We start from the raw sequence: 7,050 nt of genomic DNA on the forward strand, positions 1-7,050 counted from the left end.
CCGAGGAGTGGAATATGAAACGTAAGTGTGATCTTGTTGTTGCTTATATTTTGTTCTTTCATTTATTCTCTTATTGACACTCCTTTTTTGTGATGTAGCGGTTCCCTGGATGCCCGGAGCGGTTTCCGACCTCAAGAATTGGGTACGGGCTCTTGTTTCGACCTCCACATACGCCGAGCGCTCATGGCGTGATTTTTCTAAGGGTCGGTGGGAGGCCAAAAATTACGGTAAGCTCATTTCTCGGACTCTGGCGAGGCATTTCTCGAAATATTTTTTATAAGGTTTCCCATATGCAGGCTTGGGTAAAGACGCAGTCTTGAGACCTCTGTCTAATGAGGAGGATGTTTTTACCTCCGTCCCAAGGCCGGTGAAGGAAAATAAAAAGAAGAGAGCTTCGTTGCCCGAATATCCAAAACCGAAGAAGAGGACGACTCGTAAGCCGAACAAGAATGTTATTCCTTTGACCGTAGAATCCGTTTTGCGCCTAAGGGATGAAGAAGAAGAAGAGGACAATGAGTCCATGCTGGCGGTCCGGATGAAGAGAGCCACCGATGCTTCATTGCCGGCTGGATCGACGATGCCCTATAGGGCTCCGTCTCTAACTGAAAATATACCGGAGAGAGGTTCAGGTAGAATCCCCGAACTATCGGATGTCGAAGACGCCTCTCATCGGAGTCAACCGGCAGGGGTCACAATCGAAGAGCCCCTCGAACCCCTCCGAGCCGAGGGGAATGCTCCGAGCGAGTCACTTGGGGCAGCAGCGATCGAGGATTCGCCTACTTTTCCCGCTTTTTCTGTAGGGGTGATTCGGGAAGCTCAAACTCTGGGGGCCCTCGATCTAGACAGGCCTCACGATGAAGAGGATCCATTTCGTGACCTGTTTACTGGTATCGAGGACGTTGCCGGTGCCGGTGATGAATCGGATCTTTTTCACGGTTTGCGGCAGGCTTTGAACCAGGTGAGTCTTTCAAAATCTTTTTGTTGGTACTGCCTTTATGTTCGTTTTTCGTCAACTTCGCTTCTTGTTTCTTCGTAGGCTGCGGCAGTCCATCGAGAACAATGTTCTCGTTCATAGAATGGGCTGCATGGATACGTGGCTGACCTAAACCGCGCTACCGACGAGAGGAACTCTCTCAAACTTTCCTTAGGGTAGAGAGAGGAGGAAATAAAAAAATCTCCGAACCGAGCTAGCCAAGGCTTATCGAGACCAGAATAATTTGTTTGAGCAGGTAATAATGCTTTTGAAAACCTATGGGTTCGACACCGGAATGATAGCTAACATTTCGGTCTCACAGCTGCAGCAAAAAATCGAGATGATAGGGAAGCTTCGTGAGGAGGTCGATGTGATAAGGATGGAATCCTTGCTGTGGAAAGAAGGTATGGACCGCTTTGCTGTAGAAAAAGAGACTGCTCGAGCCCAATTATCGTCGTCTGAAACCCAACTTCAGAAAATGAAGGAAAAAGGCCTGGTTCAAGCAAGAAGAATTGAGGAGCTTGAGGTTCGGTTGGCCTCAGTACTCGCCAAGGCCGAATCCGATGCTGAAAAGGCAAAGGCTCATGCGGATGCGCTCGTGGCCGTCTATCGGGCTGATGCTGAAGCTGCCCAAGTCCAGGCAAGAGAGGCAGCCGAATCCGCCGATGGTCGGGCGCATTGGGTCGCCGAACTTGCTAAGTACCGATCCAGAAGAGAAACTCTCGAGGAGATTCATGCTCGCGGCTTCGATCTCACGGAAGAGATAAAAAGGGCCAAAGAACTCGAAGCTAATGCTGAAGCTCTGGTTTCCGATGATGATGACGACGCTGATGGGAGCAAGAGCGGATCCGAGAATGGGGGGAACCTGATAAAGAAGAGATCGCTTAGTTTTTACGCTGTAACCACCCATGTAGATAAATTTTGTGTATAGGCATCTCTTCTTTCGCCGACTCGCTTTTGTTTCTGTTTCCTGTGTTGCGAGGATTTTATTTGCTTTATGAATATTTTCATAATGTTTTAAACCACTTAATCAAACTTGGACCTCGTAATCTATGCAACCGAGCGAGCGTTTATTCAAACTTGGGGCAATGTAGCCCTTTAGACTTATTAGTTGTCAACGATTCAATCTTGAAGAAAATATAGCCCGTGGGCGTGATGGTCGAGCGAGTGTTTGCTTGTACTCGAATTAATATAACCCGTAGGCTTGGTCGAATGAATGATTCGAACTCGAAATTAATGTAGCCCATAGGCTTAATAGTCGAGTGAGTGTTTGCTCGAACTCAAAATAAAAAATAGCCCGTAGGCTTGATCGAGTGAATGATTCGAACTCGAATTAATGTAGCCCGTAGGCTATTTGGTCGAGTGAGTGTTTGCTCGAACTCGAAATAAAAAATAGCCCGTAGGCTTGGTCGAGTGAATGATTCGAACTCGAATTAATGTAGCCTGTAGGCTATTTGGTCGAGTGAGTGTTTGCTCGAAAAATAGAAAATAGCACGTAGGCTTAATAGCCGAGTGAGTGTTTTCTCGAACTCAAAATAAAAAATAGCCTGTAGGCTTGATCGAGTGAATGATTCGAACTCGAATTAATGTAGCCTGTAGGCTATTTGGTCGAGTGAGTGTTTGCTCAAACTCGAAATAAAAAATAGCCCGTAAGCTTGGTCGAGTGAATGATTCGAACTCGAATTAATGTAGCCCGTAGGCTATTTGGTCGAGTGAGTGTTTGCTCGAAAAATAGAAAATAGCCCGTAGGCTTAATAGCCGAGTGAGTGTTTGCTCGAACTCAAAATAAAAAATAGCCCGTAGGCTTTAATGGTCGCATTATATCTTAATTCTTCGCATGTTATTACATGCTCAGGTTCGGGCCAACCTATATGAGCATGGCTCGCTTCGACCATTTGGCTCTTTACAGTTTTCCTATCGGGACCTTGTTGCTGTGAAGTAACTCTCTTATGGGGCCTCAGATATTATTATAAATGTTTCACGACTAGTGGTTGCCTCATTAAAAACCTTGCCGAAAAACCCATTAGGGATAAAACCGGTCTAAGGGAAAAAGAGTGCAACGCGTGCTTCCTGGCGAGAGATTCGTCCTTTGTTCAGACTTCTGTAAGGGTCAGTTTCGAGATATAAACGAATATGGCAAGGTTGTACCTTAACAGTAGTACCATTTTAGATGTGATACATTCCAGTTGCTTGATAACTGTTTGCCGTTAATAACGCCGATCCTGTACGACCCCTTTCCGATGTCCTCGAGTACCTGATATGGTCCTTCCCAATTCGGTCCTAGCTTCTCTTCATTCGGATTTCGGGTATTGTTGGTAATTTTTCTCAACACTAAGTCCCCAGGCTTGAAATGGCAGAGCTTGGTTCTTCGATTATAATACCTTTCGATTCGCTGCTTTTGGGCGGCCATTCAGACGAGGGCAGCTTCTCGCCTTTCGTCCGATAGTTCGAGGCTTATGTTCATAGCCTCGTTATTTGATTCTTCCATCGAGAATCGAAATCTGGCACTGGGTTCACCAACCTCGACTGGTATCAATGCTTTGGATCCATATACTAAGGAGAACGGGGTCGCCCCCGTACTGGATTTTGATGTTGTCCGATATGCCCAAAGGACTTCGGGTAGGATTTCTCTCCATCTACCTTTAGCATCATTCAACCTCTTCTTCAAGTTTTGAATGACAGTTTTATTTGTTGATTCGGCCTGTCTATTCCCACTGGGGTGGTATGGCATCGACAGTATCCTTCTTATCTTGTGGTCTTCGAGGAATCTTGTTACTTTGCTGCCAATGAATTGCTTTCCATTGTCGCATACTATTTCGGCGGGTATCCCGAACCGGCATATGATATGATTCCAAATAAAGTCTATAACTTCTTTCTCTCTTATTTTCTCGAACGCCTGCGCTTCAACCCATTTAGAAAAATAGTCACTCATAAACAAAATGAATTTGGCTTTACCTGGGGTCGATGGCAGAGGGCCGACGATATCCATTCCCCATTTCATGAAAGGCCACGGGGATAGGACCGAGTGGAGTTGTTCTCCGGGCTGGTGGATCATTGGTGCGAACCTTTGACATTTATCGCATTTACGAACAAATTCCTTCGTATCTTTTCCCATATCGATCCAATATTACCATGCTCTGATTATTTTTTGGACTAATGTGTCGGCTCCAGAGTGATTCCCCGCAAGTACCCCCATGCACTTCCCGTAGGACATAATCGACATCCCCCGGACCCAAGCATACCGCCAACGGTCCATCGAACGTTCTTCGGTACAGTGTTCCATCTGTAGCTAGAGTGAATCGAGCAGCCTTAGTCCGTAGGGTTCTAGAATCTTTAGGGTCCACTGGGAGTTTTTCGTTTTTCAAATACTCGATATACTTGTTTCTCCAATCCCAGGTTAAGCTTGTAGAATTTATTTCGGCGTGTCCTTCTTCGATTACCGATCTCGAATGTTGAACAACATTCCCCGAGCCTGTATCATCTAACTCGACCGATGACCCTAAATTCGCCAGGGCATCTGCCTCATTATTCTGTTCCCGTGGCACATGCCGTAAAGTCCATTGTTTGAAATGACGCAGAGTGATAAGCAGTTTATCTAAATATCTCTGCATTCTACCTTCTCGAACTTCGAAGGTTTTGTTTACTTGACTTACCACCAGCAAGGAATCGCAGTTGGCTTCGATGATTTCTGCTCCCAAATTTCTAGCTAGCTCGAGACCTGCAATCATGGCTTCATACTCGGCCTCGTTGTTAGTCAACCTGATAGTTTTAATAGATTGTCTAATAATGCCACCCGTGGGCGGTTTCAAAACTATGCCCAGCCCGGACCCCTTTACGTTCAAAGCCCCATCCGTAAAAAGGATCCATACCTCCGATGATGTAACTGATTTCAACAGTTCTTTTTCGGCTTCGGGTACGAGGGATGGTGTGAAATCGGCCACGAAGTCTGCTAGGACTTGAGACTTGATGGCCGTGCGGGGTTGATATTCGATATCGTACCCACTGAGTTCGACGGCCCATTTGGCCAGTCGGCCTGATAACTTGGGTTTGTGCAAAATATTACGAAGCGGGTAAGTGGACAATACGCATATGGGATGACACTGGAAGTATGGCCTTAACTTCCTCGAGGCGCTTATCAGTGCAAGCGCCAACCTTTCTAGGAGCGGATATCTAGTTTCCGCCTCTCCTAGGGTTCAACTCGTATAATAAACTGGGAATTACGTACCTTGCTCTTCTCGAACTAGGACACCGCTTATGGCGACTTCCAACACTGCCAAGTACAAACAAAGTTTCTCGTCCGTTTTTGGAGTGTGAAGCAGTGGTGCGCTTGATAGATATCGCTTTAGTCCTTCTAATGCTTGTTGGCACTCCGGGGTCCAAGAAAAATCATTCTTCTTTTTGAGTAGAGAAAACAATTTGTGACTTCGATCGGATGATCTCGATATGAACCGGCTTAAGGCGGCGATCCGACCCATTAGTCTTTGTACGACCTTCACGTTGTCTACGACGGTGATGTCTTCGACATCCTTGATTTTATCGGGGTTAATCTCTATCCCCCGATGTGATACCATGAAGCCGAGGAACTTGCCCGAACCGACCCCGAAGGCACATTTTTTCTGGTTGAGCTTCATTTTTTATTTCCTCAGAATCTTGAACGTTTCCTGCAAATGAATTAAATGGTCCTCTGCGCGCAGGGATTTGACTAACATGTCATCAATATAAACCTTCATTGATTTTCCTATTTGTTCTTCGAACATTTTATTCACTAGGCGTTGGTAAGTGGCCCCTGCATTTTTTAGCCCGAAGGGCATTACATTATAATAATACATTCCATATTTGGTGACAAATGAGGTTTTTTCCTGGTCCTCCGGGTTCATCTGTATTTGATTATACCCGGAATAGGCATCGAGAAAAGTGAGGATCTCGTGGCCGGCCGTGGCAACGATCATGCGATCGATGTTGGGCAGCGGAAAAGAATCTTTGGGGCATGCTTTATTCAAATCCTTATAGTCCACGCACATTCTAAATGTGTCCCCTTTTTTAGGAACTACAACTACGTTGGCTAACCATTCGGGATATTTTACCTCCCGAATGGACCCTATTTTGAGAAGTTTGGTTACCTCGTCCTTTATAAAGGCGTTCTTTCTATCGGACTGAGGTCTTCTTTTTTGCTTCACCGGTCTGAACCTAGGGTCCAAACTTAGGTGATGCGTCGTTATGTCCGGTGGGATCCCTGTTATATCAAAATGGGACCAGGCAAAACAATCGATGTTATTGATAAGAAATTGAACGAGTTTCTTCCTGAGTTCAGGGCTCAACCCCGTTCCCAAGTATACCTTTTGCTCGGGTTGGCGCTCGATTAATATGACTTGCTCTAGCTCCTCGATCGTCGATTTTGTGGCATCGGAGTCATCGGGAATTACGAAAGATCGAGGGACCCTTTGGTCTCCATCCTCTTCGATTTTCTGGTTGTCTGGATAGGTTGAAGCCACTGTCTGTGATTGCTATTTGGTGTCCCGTTCTCCTTCCGGGCCCGATCCCTTTATCGGCGAAAATGAGGACATTGGTTTGGCTTCGTCGATCGCGAACATTTCTTTCGCGGCTGGTTGCTCTCCGTACACCATTTTGACATCTCCTGACGTCGGAAATTTGAGGACCTGGTGTAGGGTCGAAGGCACGGCTCTCATGTTGTGGATCCATGGCCTTCTGAAAAGGGCGTTATACCTCATATCACCTTCGATCACGTGAAACTTTATTTCCTGGACAGTTCCGGCCACGTTTATTGGTAAGACTATCTCCCCTTTGGTGGTTTTGCATGCCATATTGAACCCGTTTAGGACCAGAGTTGCAGGTACGATCTGATCCTGCAATCCAAGCTGCTCCACTACCTTCAATCGGATGATATTGGCCGAGCTACCTGGATCGATCAACACACGCTTAATTTTAGTTTTATTTACGAGTACGGATATTACCAGCACGTCGTTGTGAGGTTGGATGACCCCATCTGCATCTTCATCACCAAAGGACAGAGTCCCCATGGGTGCGCAATCTTGAGTCCGAGATCGCTTTTCCCTCAC

This window comes from Nicotiana tabacum, chromosome 19 (assembly GCF_000715075.1).
Source record: "Nicotiana tabacum cultivar K326 chromosome 19, ASM71507v2, whole genome shotgun sequence".
Classification (NCBI taxonomy): Eukaryota; Viridiplantae; Streptophyta; class Magnoliopsida; order Solanales; family Solanaceae; genus Nicotiana; species Nicotiana tabacum.